The 14,386-nt window shown below is 43.9% G+C and overlaps 1 protein-coding gene across 7 annotated transcripts in view; it reads right to left on the bottom strand.

The window, feature by feature from the left end:
- The window catches only part of COL26A1 (collagen type XXVI alpha 1 chain), a 166,796-nt gene that overhangs the window by 55,927 nt on the left and 96,483 nt on the right, over positions 1-14,386 (bottom strand). The gene's annotated exons all lie outside the window — the stretch shown is intronic.

Here is a 14,386-nt window from a genome sequence, read left to right as displayed (position 1 = left end):
AAACAGAGCACATTTCAGAGGGGTGTCTGCCCCCAGCTCTGCCAAAGACAGCTTGTCAGCTGGTTTGGTGATCTTCCCTCTACAGATTTTTTCTGTTTCCAAGTGTAACACCAGAGAGGACTACTCCCACTGCCTTTATAACCAGTCTGAGGTCTGTGAAGACCTAATTATTTAAGTCTGTGAACCACAAAGCACTTTCATCTGGAAAGCACAATATATGAGCAAATCAGTATCTGTGTTTTGTGAATAAAAGGGTAATAAAATGAAAAAGAAAAATGCTAAACAAGCTGAGAAAATAACTGTCTTAGTAGGAAAAACTTCCCCCAGCACTGGAGGGTGACGGTCCCATGGAAGTGATGGATATTAGTCATGATCAGCACACATAAAACCATCTTGAAGATACTAACTGCAAACAACTGTTACAAGAGTTTACAAGAGTGTGTTTGTTGTACCAGTGTCTAGAAACATCACATTAAAACCAACCAAACAAGATCAGATAATTGCTTTGAATGTGGTTTTTGTTAGTTTGGGGTCCTGGATGGTTTTGTGCAAATGCCTGGGAAGCTGGGCAGCCAACTTGCTCATGGTCCTCCTACTCATCCTCACTGGGAGGAACAGGAGATGCTGGTGCATTTACACCAGTGCAAATCTGGACAATGTCTGGAGTCCCTTAGGACCCTCAAAGAGTCACCAAAGCCCACACATATTTCTTTGGAGGATGATGCTTCAACTTTCCTCCAGCTCTGCTGTGTCACTCAAGCTTTAAAGCACACAGCAGTGATACTGGGCTGAGGCCTGTCCCACAGTCAGTGTTACATTCCCCTATTCTTTGAGGGAAATAAATAGAGACTTGACTTCTGGTGTGACTCCCAGCAGATGTTTTTGTAATGTTGGGCAAGTTTGGGACACATGGATGAACAGAAAACGGCCCAGAATGAACACCAGCACTATCTTATCCCATTTTCCTTAAAGACACCCTGTCTCAGCAGGACCTGACCCCAAGACCCTCCCAGGACTGCCAGTGTGGGGAATCTTTTCAGCTAGTTTAATCCAATATTTGGGATTCAGTGTTGTTCATTCAGCAAGGACATGGTAAATCAGATCCCTGAGGGGATGCTGCCATAAAGTCCTACCATGTTTTTTCTCAGATGAGTAACCACAGTCTGTGCTGCCCTGCTCACTGCACTTCTCCTCCCACCAGCTCGAGCAGTGGGAGCCAGGCAGCAGCGTTTGCCTCTAGGAAATTCTGTAGGGAGAAGGTGATGGCCATGCTGCAGCCTTTCCTGCATCCCCAGTGCCAGCAGGCTCCAAGCTATGTCAACTCCTGCTGCAACCCCATCTCTGGATGCAGAGGAGAGAGCGGGCAGGAGGGATCTGGGACACATCCTAGGGCAGGGCAGCCTGGCTGGGTCCCAGTGTCACTTAAGTGCAAACAGAAAACACGGCATTCACTGAGTGAGACCTTCCTGTTGCATGGCCAGGAGCACTTTTGCAGCAGGAACCACACAGGGGAGTCCCAGAAACCTCCCACAGAAACCTCCCTCCAGATACCCCAGCTCCTGATCCTGTCAGATGTGATGGGTGTCTAAATCTCTTTCCTCTTTTTACAGGTCTGCCTTAAGACTGCAGCAAGCCACAGCAATTCCCTGCTTCACAGAAAACCAGTCCCACCCAGCCTCCTCCCTGCCTTGGCTACAGCAGCCACAGGATTGCAGGTCAGGACTGGGATGCAGCCCCAGCACCTTCTCCAGCTCCCAGAACAGCCAGCTGGGCAGGCTCGTATCCTTCTCCTCCAAAAGGAGGCAGAGCTCTCTCATCCAGGTCAGGTACTAGCACAGCCAAGTCTCAAAGAGCCTAAAACCTGTTACCCTGGGCCACAACAGCTGCCCTCCACGCCAGGGGAGGACACATCAGCTGCAAGAGGAGTGCAGAGAAACAAGAATCAAGCTTCACATTTTAAGCCCAAGTCTGGCAGAAGCCTCCCCTTTGCACTGAGACTGTCAGTGCAGCACATTGATTGTGAGTGAAGGGGAAGAAAATTAATCTTGTCTTTCATGTTTGAGGACTTAACATAAGGTCAACCAAACACATCCTGCATGATATTTTTGGGAATGGGTGGTCACAGAAAATGGCAATGCAAAAAGTCTCTTTGCTGCTGGAAGCCCTGCCTCACTACAGAGCGTCCACACTACCTGCAAGCCATAACAAAATGCTCAAAACCACATGGTTTTGCACTCTTATCCAAATAATAGAATAATCACTATGCAATAAATTTTCTTTCATCATTCAACCATTAACAGCAACTTCAAACCACCAAGTTCTGCTTCTACTTTGAGAAGCAGACAAAGATTCCAGTTTAGTCCTTTCCAGATGAAATTAGATAAATGTTTAATGCCTTCTGCAAGATCTGCAGAGTCAACAAAAATACCAAAGGCCAAAACCAGAGGGATCCTGTTAACTAACTCAAGATCCATCTAGAGTTAAACAGCATCCACAGTGAGAACAGAAAGTTTCTCCCTTTGCACAACAGTGTCAGGTCAAGATCAATGACCAAAAAAAAAGTTTACTAGGTCTTTTCTGTAATAGCAACAAGAAGGAAAAACCTAAATCTCAAGAATTGTAACAGAAAGGCTGGTCAAAGGTAGAAATGTATTCCACAGCCCTGTGCAGAGAATCCATTTCTGGACATCTGCCTAAAACTCTGCATCCGCCTTGTGCTGGCTCAACCCCCATTGCTCTTGGCAGGTGAGAGAGAAAATTGGTTATAAAATGAGCTCTATATTTTATAAGTTTCATAAACATTTTTTTGAAAAAAACTGGAATATGAGGTATTCTCAGAGATTCTGTGCCAGAGAGTAATGTGGTCTAACTTGGAAACAGAGTTACCACCTGTTCATGGCAACTGCTCTTTTAATCTTCGTTTCTGTTTTATGACCTGACCAACACTATTTTATTAGCTGACAATTAGTTTAGGTTGATTTAATTAAGCAAAATTGAGTACAATCCCTCTTTCTTCCAGGGCAAATGTTCTGCAGGATTAGGGGTATGTGCAACTTGGAACCTGTATCAATAAAGCTAAATTCCAGATCTTTTTGTCCAAAACAATCACATGACTGTCCAGGTAAATATATGTCAGTGGACACAGAGATGGTCTAGGAGTTCTAAGAGAGAAAGAGATGTTCTAAGAAAAGAAAAGATGTTCTAAGAGGAAAAGAGATGTCCTAAGAGAAAAAGGCAGGCTCTGGCTGCCTGGGGAAAACCAGAGGGGATAGTTTGACACAGCACTTGTGCTTAGGTTTAACTGGTTTGAGTTGCCACCTTTGCTTTTAGAATGAGTGTCTGCACCTCCTGGATGGACACTCTGCCAGATAAGGAGAAAGATGAAAAATAACCCAGTCTGAAAACAGTAATTGATTATTTTTCAAGGAGATCAATTCCTCAATTGGAATTCCTCAAGTGGCTCTTCCACTTGTGGCAGTGGGACAGAAAGAGCAGCGTGGGGTGGGAGGAGGAGCAGGCAATGGAGGGGTGGTTTGAGCTGCCCCTGGGAAGTGGCTCATTTAACTCATGCAAGGACAAAGACATGGTCACTGCCTGCCACTGTCAGGCAGCTCTCAGGGTTAGTGCTCCATCTAAAGCTTGAAGCTGATGACAAAAATCTCTTGATATCAACAGAAGGTCATCTGCATCTTGAGCAGATGCCTCCAAAACGGATGTTGTACAGGAGGCAAGGGTAAGTGTTTGCTCTTTTCTGCCAGTGTTTGCTCTCCTGTGAGCAAATACCCCCATGCATCAGCATTTGGGCTAAAGAACCACGTGTCTGCAGAGCACTGCATAAGGCAGCAGGGGATGGATACCTCAGCTTTAATGTCTTTGGGTTTGGCTTTCGTTGTTGTTGTAACTGTTTTCTTCTTTATTTTTTCCCTTTAATATTTTGTATAACATTTGTAGAGCTGTACTAAGAAGGAATTCCCAGCTGGGCAAACACTTCTAGTTCAACACAAACTCAGCCTTACACACAGACAGGAGCTTTAGCTGTGAGTCAGGTATCAGGCTGAGAGGATTTAGCCTTTCCCAGGCAGGTTGTACAGATGTTTATGCTTGGCTCATTTTAAAGATTCAAAGCAATAATTGACCAAAATCAGCAGCCTTTTGAGTACCAGCCCTCACCAAGGTAAGCTTGAGTGAAATAATCAAAGATGAACTTCCTCATGTCACAATTTCTTGGGGCCCATTTTGCAACAAGGCAGAACCCAGTGGTTAATTCTATGTGCAGAACTTGCAGTAGAGGTTGTGGCCACAACTCAGCCCTGGAGGATTGATAGAAATTACTGTAACAGTAGTAGAGGCTCGGGTGCAGTTCAGTGCAGACAATTTTGCAGTCAAATGGCTCTTCTGTAAAATATATGTTGCCTTTGACACTTACTGAGCCTTGAAAAGTGAGCCACCACCATTAGTTGTAATCCCTGGCAAGGAAAGCACTAATAATTCTGACTAATTGTCATGGAAAGTTACCCTGAGTGCAAATTTGACAGTTATAAAAACCCAATTTTGGAATTCCAAATAGGCCAGGAACATAATTAGGCTCTAGATTTTAACACCCTCTTGATCAATGGTGGGGTAATGGAGACCCTTCCAAGGGCTTTGTTTTGAAATGAATGGCGCCATATTGATGAAACAGCTTGGACCCAAACCAGAAATTAAATTGAAAGTTTAAACAATGCAGCTGTATTTTATCATCCTGTATTGTCAAGCTTTAACGAAAATAGCTCCTAAACAGAGCCACATGTTTTGCCTGTTGCCCAAAAACTGAAGGTGAATTTTAAAACCCTTTCCTAAGCTGCAGGATGCCAAGATTTTTCAGCTAGAAGTTATTATTAGGACTCAATAGTATTTCATATAAGCCCTGACAATGGTTTTGTATGGTTTCTGTAAAAGCAACTTCATTTTTTACACCAGAGATGGCTCAGATGAGTGACGCTTCAAAAAAATGGAACCTCTCATGTATTTCTTCTTTTCCATGTACATGGGACAAAGGCAGATATAAAAGCACATTTCCATCATCACAACCACCAATACAGGGAGTGTAATTTGGATTTCCCCCTCATCTTATGTATCATTAATGAACATTGTCAGCTGCCTTCTAATCCCTGGACGTGGAGACAGATTTAGTGAGGGTCTATCAGGTATTTCAGTGTCACTGAGAAACCTGCAGTCAGCTCTTACTTTGAGAGTTATCTCTTGCCTTTGAGGATTAAGATATGATTAAAAAAACACTTGTTAGTTACAACATTCCAAGAACCAGACCTTTGATTTTTCTAGCAAATCGGTCAAGAGACGGGAGACAGAAAATATATAATGAGACTTGGTCTTTTTAATATCCAAGGATGGATTTGCACAGCTGGAAAATTAGGGAAAAACTCTGGGGTTTGGCTTGTAATCTGTTCAAATAGCCTAGAGGATTTTAGGGGGTGCAACTCACACAAATTAAATGGGATTCTACTGCATTTATTTATTGGATATAGTATTGCAGTAAGATGGCAAAACTCAGTTCCACATTAAGCAAAAATCTGCTGAAAACCAAAGAGCACATTAAGTTCTACCAGCCTTTCCCATAAAAGTTCAAGCATTCAATCTCAGTTTTGAGTATCCATAATCCCAGAAACAAGACAGAAAAAGCTCCAGGACTGTAACCCTCCAGTGGAGTAGGTTCCATGGCTCAACCCTCCCCTATGCTCCAAGGATGAGGTATTAAAATTGGATCTCTGAGGAAGCTTGCAGAGGGGTGCACACAACTTTCATCTCGGTCCACCGGATGAAGGAAGGGAGATGAGACATAAAGAGATAAAAAAGCTGAGAACAAAGAGGTCTGTGTGGTGCCTCCAGCCTCCTTCACGCTGGATAAACATGTCTATCAGAGCCTGAGGTCAGGGTAAAGCCTCTGACAACGGTGCTCTGCAAGTCTGAGGGTCTTTTATCTCCCTGTGCAACTCAGGCTTCCCAAAAGCATGCACACCAACTTACCCAGAAGGTTTCCATGGAGAGTCACCCATTTTCCTCCTGCTGGAAGACCTGTGAGCTGGACACTGTGTGCCAGCACTGACCATCAGCACCACAGGAAGGGCTGTGGGAGCTGCTCTCCTGGCACAGCACCAGGGATCCCCAGCAGCAGCCTCTGTGCCCAGTCCAGCAGGACAGGCCACGGGCAGCACCCCGCTGGAAGGCAGAACTCCCCTGGGACTGGAATTTAGGCAATTTCTCCACGAGGGATGGTGCTACCACAGGGACACAGCAGCCATCCCAAGCTCAATGAGCACCACTAACACCACATGGTGACACGGCAACCTCTGGTGTGCTTGCCAGGCATGCAAATCAGGCAGGGATGCTCAGCCTCTGGAGAGATCCCTCCTTCTCCCTCTTCCTGCTCCACCTTCCCTCCTCCAAGGGGAGCCCAGGGGACTGGTGAAAAGGAGACAGGCAGACAGATGAACTTCAGTGAGATGAATGTCCTTCTTCATGTTTTAGATCACTCGCTAATTAACATGGATGTGGTACATCCTTCCCTTGCATATATCAGGGACATTAAGTGTGTTACAGGGGCTGAGTGACTCACAGTCATATCAGAGGTCACACATGTGCCTTGAGCACACCATGAGAAATGCTATTTTTATTCATCTTTTCACCCAACATTTTACTGCACTGCATTCTCAAATGCTACCTAAATGTCAGGATGAGGAGATGGTTTTTAATGAGGTTACCACTCCCATTCATCTGCCACTGTTCAATACCTCATGGGCATTTTTATCTCTCTTAGCACACTAACAAGACTGTAAAAGAGGCAAGATAAACAGCAGCCAAATAACTCGGATATTGTAGCCTGGTATGTGAACATGGGCTTTCAAAAAAGCCACCACTGAGGTGGCTAAGGACGGAGCAGCACCAACCTGTCCTGTGGCAAGTTATCTCTACAGTCCTTTCATGGCTAATGAACATCCAACAACGCTTGATAAAAACAGTGTCTGCTACTGATCAAGTACTGGTTGCTTTGTATCACACTTGAATCTAACAGGAAGAAATGTCCAAGAAGATGTATTGTCTAAGTTTAATGTTTTATCAAAACCAGATGAGCACACATAGCCCGAGGTGCTGGGCAAAAGCCAAAACATACAAGCAGGAAACTGCAAGCGGGTAAAATGTGACACTTGAATTAAAAGAGAGGTGGTTCCCTCCGTGCCAAAAACATTTTTACCATGATGGTACTGTGTATCTGGAACACCTCCACCTCCCCAAACAGAACACTGTAGTTGCTACAAAGCCTCCCCATGTCAGGCTCTGCTGAGTGGAAATCCCAGCTCAGACCACCTCTGGATGATGCACTCCAGTGCCTTTCCTTTTACACATTCATTTACACAGACATGTACATGTGCACACACCCAGAGGAAAACTGCTTCCATCATTTCTACACTCTGGAATACTACTGAGCAGCTTTCTGAATGATTTCCCTCATGCTATGGCCTTGGCCTTCAGTGAGGAACCCTGCCCAGTGTTCTTTTCAAAGACATGGTGTTATGGTGGAGAATAAGCAAGACAGAACTGCCAGAGGTTTAGCCCTGACTTTCCAGTGACCACCCTCCACCTATGCCTTGCTCCACTCTCTGCCTTTTTCAGTCTAAGTCCCTTTGGAGTTCACTGAAGCCAGGTTTGGAGTCACTGGGATGTGGAGATGTGTATTTAAGCTGGAATGGACGTGTCTTTTCTGATGTAAGGCCCCAGCTTGTAGTTTCATAGCTCCCAGCTGCTGAGGAAGCACAGTTCAGTGGTGCTTACTGAGCCTACAATTGACTCCCAGGACAGCCAACACCAAGTACCAGGTGGCTTGGGGAATTCTGCCATGTGCACTTAAGTAAAGATCCTAAACTCTCTGTGACAAGAACATGAGGGGAATAGAAGGCACCAAACCATCACTAAGCTATACTTGCACATTTTTTATGTGCTAAATCGTTGTTTTCAATTTACTTCTAGCAAGGAAAACATCTATTGAGTGGGTTTGTCACATTCCTGTAAAGCACAATCCACCAGTGCCCATTGAAAAAGCCGCAGGGCAACAGGAAATGTCTCAAATGCCCCCAAATTCCTCACTCCCCATCATCATCTCTATCCCTCTGAAACCTGGCTACACTTTACACCATGAAAATTAGTAGCAGAAGAAGCATTCTAGCCCCTGGACATTTTAAGTTTTCTGTCCAGCCAAGTCCATGGAAAAGGCACTGCCCTATCCACTGCCACAGATGCAATGGCCACAGTTCCCTCACTAATGTCCCCCTCCTCCTCTATTGCTGAAAAGTAACATAACTGTTGGAAAGAACTGCAAAATAGTTTTTAAGGTTCATTAAAATATTTCAAAAAGTCACTTTGATTTAAAAACCCACCTTAGTAAAGCCATATTTATAGTTTCTTTCCACAGTCTTCGTCCATTTATACAGCTGCAGTTCCTCCAGAAGACAGTTCAAAGAAATGCAGCTCCAGGCACCCAGTCAGAGCCTAAAAATCCACTGCTGAGTTGCCCAAGATTTTACTAATAAAATTTGTCTTCAGTGATATAAATTGAAAATGCAAAGCAGCAACCTGCTCACAATCTACTGCAGAGGGGTTTCAACCTGTGGCTCAATCCCATGAAAAAAGGTGTTCCACATGACTTATGATTGCTGGAGGCAGATAAGGAAAGAAATTGAGTAAGTAGGTGTTGAAACTTCTTAGAAATCTGACCATATCCTGGGGTATTTTCAGCTGCTCACAGAAACAGACACTTCATTTCTGATCTGAGATCAGGGCAGCCACTTGATGACTTCTAGGAGAACAGGCCACCTGCTTTCACAGCCTCTACAAAAGGACATTCTCCCAGTTAAAGCTTCCACACAAGCCCTGTTTTCCCAGTGAAAAGATATTTTGATTGCTTCTGCCTGAGGTCCAAGATACCCCAAGGAGAGGAACCAACTGCAGGAGCACAACACATCAAAAGCTGTTCTCACGATGCTGCCAGATTCAGCTTAGCTGAAAAAAAGCACAAATAAATTTCCTCCCAGTGCCTGGGTACAGCCTTCCTGCTCCACCCAGTAAGACACAGGTCAGAATTCAAGACTAGGAGCAGGGGATAAATTTGGAATTGCTGAACTCTTCTAAAAACCAAAAGCAACAGAAGTTCTACGCTGTGCAAGAATTACAAAATATTAAAATTAGGATAGTATCAAAAGGTGCACAGAAAACCTAAAAGGTATTTGTTTTCCTACATTGCTGCCCTTGAGCTGTAGCATCTACCAATGCAGCATGTCTTCTGAGTCTCCATTGTTCCCATGCAAAAAAAAGGAATGTTTAGGGCTGCAGAAGCTGCCACCTGGCAGGTCCTGCTGTAGCTGTGAGTTTTCTCCAAGCCCACAGAGGGCTCTGCTCTGAGTGGTCTCTTGGTGCTCCTGAGCATTGTTGTTAAATGAGAGAGCACTATTTGACTTGCAAAATCAATTCATGCACAAGCAAGGCTGGAGTTATGTTTGCTTTTTTTTAAAAAAAAAAACCCAAACCACATAAGCTTATTGAGGGGCTAACAGATAGAACAAGAGTCAAGTGTGTTATCAGTGAATGGAGACAACCAAATTGTTTTGAGCTTGAGATGTAAGATGTTGACTGAGAAATGCTGGACCTGGACTGCACAGTGACTGCCTGTAAGACCAGCAAGGCTAATGAGAACAGCAGGACAGGAATATCTCCAACAGCCAGACTCTACATCCTAAAATTCTTTCATTTCAGTTACTATGAAATTCCAGTACTTCTCTGATAACATCTAGAAGGCAAATGTTACCACAGCACAATCTCCAAGGAAGCAAATTTCAAAATTGAAATGACCTCTGAAATATTTGCCTCCATCACTTTTGCCAAGAAACTTGGGGCAGTTCTCATCTTTCATCATTGCTGATTCTCAGCTTTTGACAAACAGTAAGCATTAGGTTATTATTAGTAGCAATATCTTAAATAAGTGCCCAAGAATCCATTTACCCTTTGGTATTGAAAAAATTTCAAAGAGAGAAATTACTTTAAAACAAATAAACAAACATAAAAACCCCTACCACTCAGAAGTTCGGCTTAGCTAGCATGCCTGGATTCAATCTATAGCTCCTCAGAAATCACAAGCCAGTGGAAGGTTAACTGGAAATCATGGGATGGGAATGCATTTGGAATTCTCATTGTGGAGGGTAAATGACACATTTTTAAACTCTGAAGCTTGGTTGGTATTTCAGGCAGTGAAATACCCGCCCAACCACCTTCTGCCCATGTTTGATGGGACAGGTGGCTCCACTCACATCAGCCTTGAGTACAACACTGTGTCCTCAGCTCTCACCCGCTCGTGGGGTACGTAGGAGAATCCTTTACCTCAATACCAACACTGTTCATATTTTTCCAAGGAGAGGGCATCCTTCCTGCTACATTCCCTGGACCAAAAAATATTACTGACAGGGTTACAGCTCCCTGGGGACACAGACAATTGCTTTCTTACTTCACACCCTTGGATACATGCATCTGACTCCAGATGCCCATAGAACATTTCATTCTATAGCAGGCTACTGATTTCCCTCACCATTTTTCAATTAATGAGTGATTTGATTAGCACTGGCCAGGACATGGGCAGTTGTGAGCACACTGAATTTCAGAAGGAAAGTTGTACCATAAAGTCATACATATCATTGACAGGAACCCTAAAAACAACCATTATTCAGGACATTTTTCCCCCACACAAACCAAGACAACCTCAGAGTCAGACAAACCCTGAAACGCTCCTCGGGCCATGCCTGCTCTGCTCTCAGGACGGGATGTACCCCTCCCCTGGATAACTTGGCCTTGCCTGTGCTAATCCAGCTGTTTTATTTTGTGAATTGGAGTCTTACTGCAAAGGCAAGAGAGCCACGAGTTCAGATTCGGCGGTGCACAGGGGATTTTCTCTGATAATCCCACTCGTCATTACGGAAGCTTGATGTGCAAACGATGAGCCGCTAATATCCACCGGGGAGAAACCAGCCTCAGACTCCACAGGCCATGCAGGGGCTGCATCTGTGGATCTTCCAAACATGATTAAGTGCCTCAACTAGAGGGAACTGCTTTTTCTTTCTTCCCTTTTAATGAATAGCTCAGAGTTCAGAACATAGGGAAGAGAAAAAGTGCCTGAAAATGGTCAACAGTGCATCGAAAGGATCTGGAAACTTCATCTTGAGTGCCTTCAGGCTCCTTGCATCCTACAACAAATTTTATATCCTCTCTCCTGTATCTTAACCAGGAAGGCTAAGGGGAAAAGGTCACACTTACCTCAGAGAACTGAGGATCTCCTGGTCTGGACAAAATCGCACTAAAGGCCAGCAAATATTTTGACATGTCAAAGTGGAACCATGTCATTTTATACCAGGCAGAATCCACCTCCTTCACCAGCAGCTCAACAGACAAGTTTCCCATTGTGAGCATATAATGTTTTATATTAACTGAGTTAATGATGTCATGGCCAGTAACTCTTCCCTCCTGACTCTCAGTTATTTCCCCTTGTTTTTCACAGGACATAAATTGCAAGTTCTGATAACCAGCAGTGGTAACTGTGCGGCGTTTTCCCCTGTTCTTTCCCCTTCTCACTTTATTCTCTTCCCATAATCAGTTTTATATGAAAAAGTCCTATTGATTGTGACTGTATGCAAAATGTCCATCGATCAACTCCCTGCAGGGGTTAAATACTGTGAGCTGCCAGTGCCTGCAGCTCTGTTTGCCTTGGGACACTCCTGCATGTGCAGTTCCTGTCCCACAGCTTGGCCTACAACCTTTTGAGACATTCAGGACTGACAAATTACAGCACAAAGTTCAGAGCAAGAAGCATTCTGATGAGGGCTCTGATACAAAGAATATGAAAGATCAAGCAGAAAACCTGCTTTCAAATGTTTTTAGCTGGTGTTGAAGGACAAATCTCAGTAAAGTTGAGACGAGAGGCAACCATCAGCTCAACTTCTGAAAAAAGTCACCAGTTATGTCACTCTGGCTCAGTTCTCAGTAAAACATCCAGCTCAATGGAGCAAGTTGCTTGAATTTCTCTCTCTCATGGCTTACATTAATTAAGTACTACTTAATGCAATATGATGTTTTAGTCATTGTATTCTCAAAGAAAGTTAAGCAACACTGAAACTGTTCTCATGGCAAAGTTACTTGGCTGCATTACATCTCCTACAGATGTCATCACACAGATTTAACATGTGGGTCATTCTATCTGCACAAATCAGGAGTAACTGCAGCGGAGTCAGCAGAATCCTGCTGCCATAGAGCCTGTGTGAGATGAGAAATGGGGCTGCTGCCTTCTTCCCTCAGCTATCCCACTGGAACACTGGAATACGCAATGGGGGAGGCACTTGCTAAGAGAGGAAGAGGTGAGAACGAAAAGCAGTGTAAAAGCATAGGGTGGTTCACATTTTGTGAGTTTGGATTCATTGCCCACTTGCTTGAGCTACAGAAGTTGCTTGGGCTGCAGGAGTCACTTCAGGCAGATTGTGACGTGCTGCATTTGGAGAGGGTTTTTCTCCTACCCTTTGACCTTATGAAGGTGAAAAGGAGTCAGAGCAATGGTGTGGCCTCTGCCAGCCCCACCAGCATCTGCTGTATTCCCCTCCTGTGCTTTCCTCCTTTTTCTAGCTAAAGAGTCTACAGCACGTAGCATAATTCCTGTTACAGGAAGGAGAAGTTAATGCTGAATCTGGAGAAGCCAGGGAAGTATCAAGAGATTTCCAACAGCTGACGGCTGCTCTGGAGGAAAATCCAGCTGCTCATTTCCATGCAGTGACCTGTTAAAGTTGGAACAGCAAATTTCCAAACCAGTCTGCAGCCATGCCTGGAACAATGAAGCATAAATAAATTAATTTCTTATCTCGGAAAGGCTTATGAGTGTCTCACTCCGTATGCAAGCTTTTCAGGAAATGGGGAAGAGGGAGAAAATCTTCCAAAATTTTTGCACTAAAATAATTTATACTTCTTGCAGTCAGAGAAAGGGAAAAATTGATAAGAGAATAGCAACTTTTTGTGGGAGGGAACAAGTAATGCTGTCTATAGGAGAGCAGGAAAAGTTGTTTTAGACTCTGGCACTCCCTCTTCATTAAAGGCAGCGGGAATTCGACCGCACACATGTACAGCTGTGACTGGCACAGGCTTTCTGTTGGATTCCCCCCACATAAAACTCCACTGAAGAGTAACTGGTTCTGCTGATAGCAGCACACAGCCAGCATGTATGGCCTCAAAATGACACATGCACAAAGTAACGCCAGTTCCAGCCCCAAAAACTTGTATTCCCACCAGCCAAGGGATGAGGCCAGCAGGAGACAGACAGGCAGGGCGGTGACCAGCAGTGCCCTGGCTCTGTAGCAGAGCTGGACTTTTCTTCAACTGCAGTTGTTTGCCCCATCCTTTAAAAGGACACAACCTACAAATGAGTGTTAACACATGGAGGATCTTTCACATCATTCCACACCTTACATGGACACTGACCAGTGGCAGCAGCTCCGACACTTTGCCCCAAGGGTTATGGAAAGGGAGCATTTGAGAAGACTCTCAGTGACATCAGGCAGCTCCACTTGTCAGGCAAAGAGCATGAAATAACAAACACCTGAATTAAAACCTTGAAGGGCTACTGAAAATTTTCTATAATGGCTATTGGAAGGTGATCCTCTTGCTGACCAGAGCAAACCCAAGCTCAGATTGCTGCTGTTCTCTGAGGATTAATTGCACCACATGAAAACAGTGCAGGGTGTGTAGATAAAGAGCAGTCATGACACAAAATAAATGTCTCCTCAATTCAGTCATTTCCCACAGGGAACAAAAGTTAACCACAAATCCTAAAGACCAGGCAACTGCATTTAAAAGTAATGATGCAAACCATTCTTGAAAATTATTTGCCTGTCCTTAGATTGTAACATTAAGACCATTATTTCAGTTTGACCTTTATGTCACCTAAGATAGAACAAAATAATCCCCACTGTCATAAAACAATACTGCTGGAGATACTTGTACGTGTATCTTACGGTTTTATGAAAATATTTCTCCCAAGAATGCTGTTAAATACCTAGTGCTTTCTTAATTAATCAGGGATTCTCAGCAAAAAGAAAGACCAAAACTTGCAATCTGGAATTCTTAGTCCTCGACTAAGTTTTCACATGAAAACTACGAAGACTTTGGTCAGGGGAAAAAACAAAGGCAATTCAGTAACTTTTTAACTTAGACTAAATGTCAGCTCTCTCCCCTAAAAACGTCAAAGGCAAATGTTCAAACATCCTCCCTAATGCTAATTTTATTAATACTGTCAGCAATTCTCAGTATCTCAATC

This window comes from Corvus cornix, chromosome 19 (assembly GCF_000738735.6).
Source record: "Corvus cornix cornix isolate S_Up_H32 chromosome 19, ASM73873v5, whole genome shotgun sequence".
Lineage (NCBI taxonomy): Eukaryota > Metazoa > Chordata > Aves > Passeriformes > Corvidae > Corvus > Corvus cornix.
This window is presented reverse-complemented; position numbering and strand designations above follow the sequence as displayed.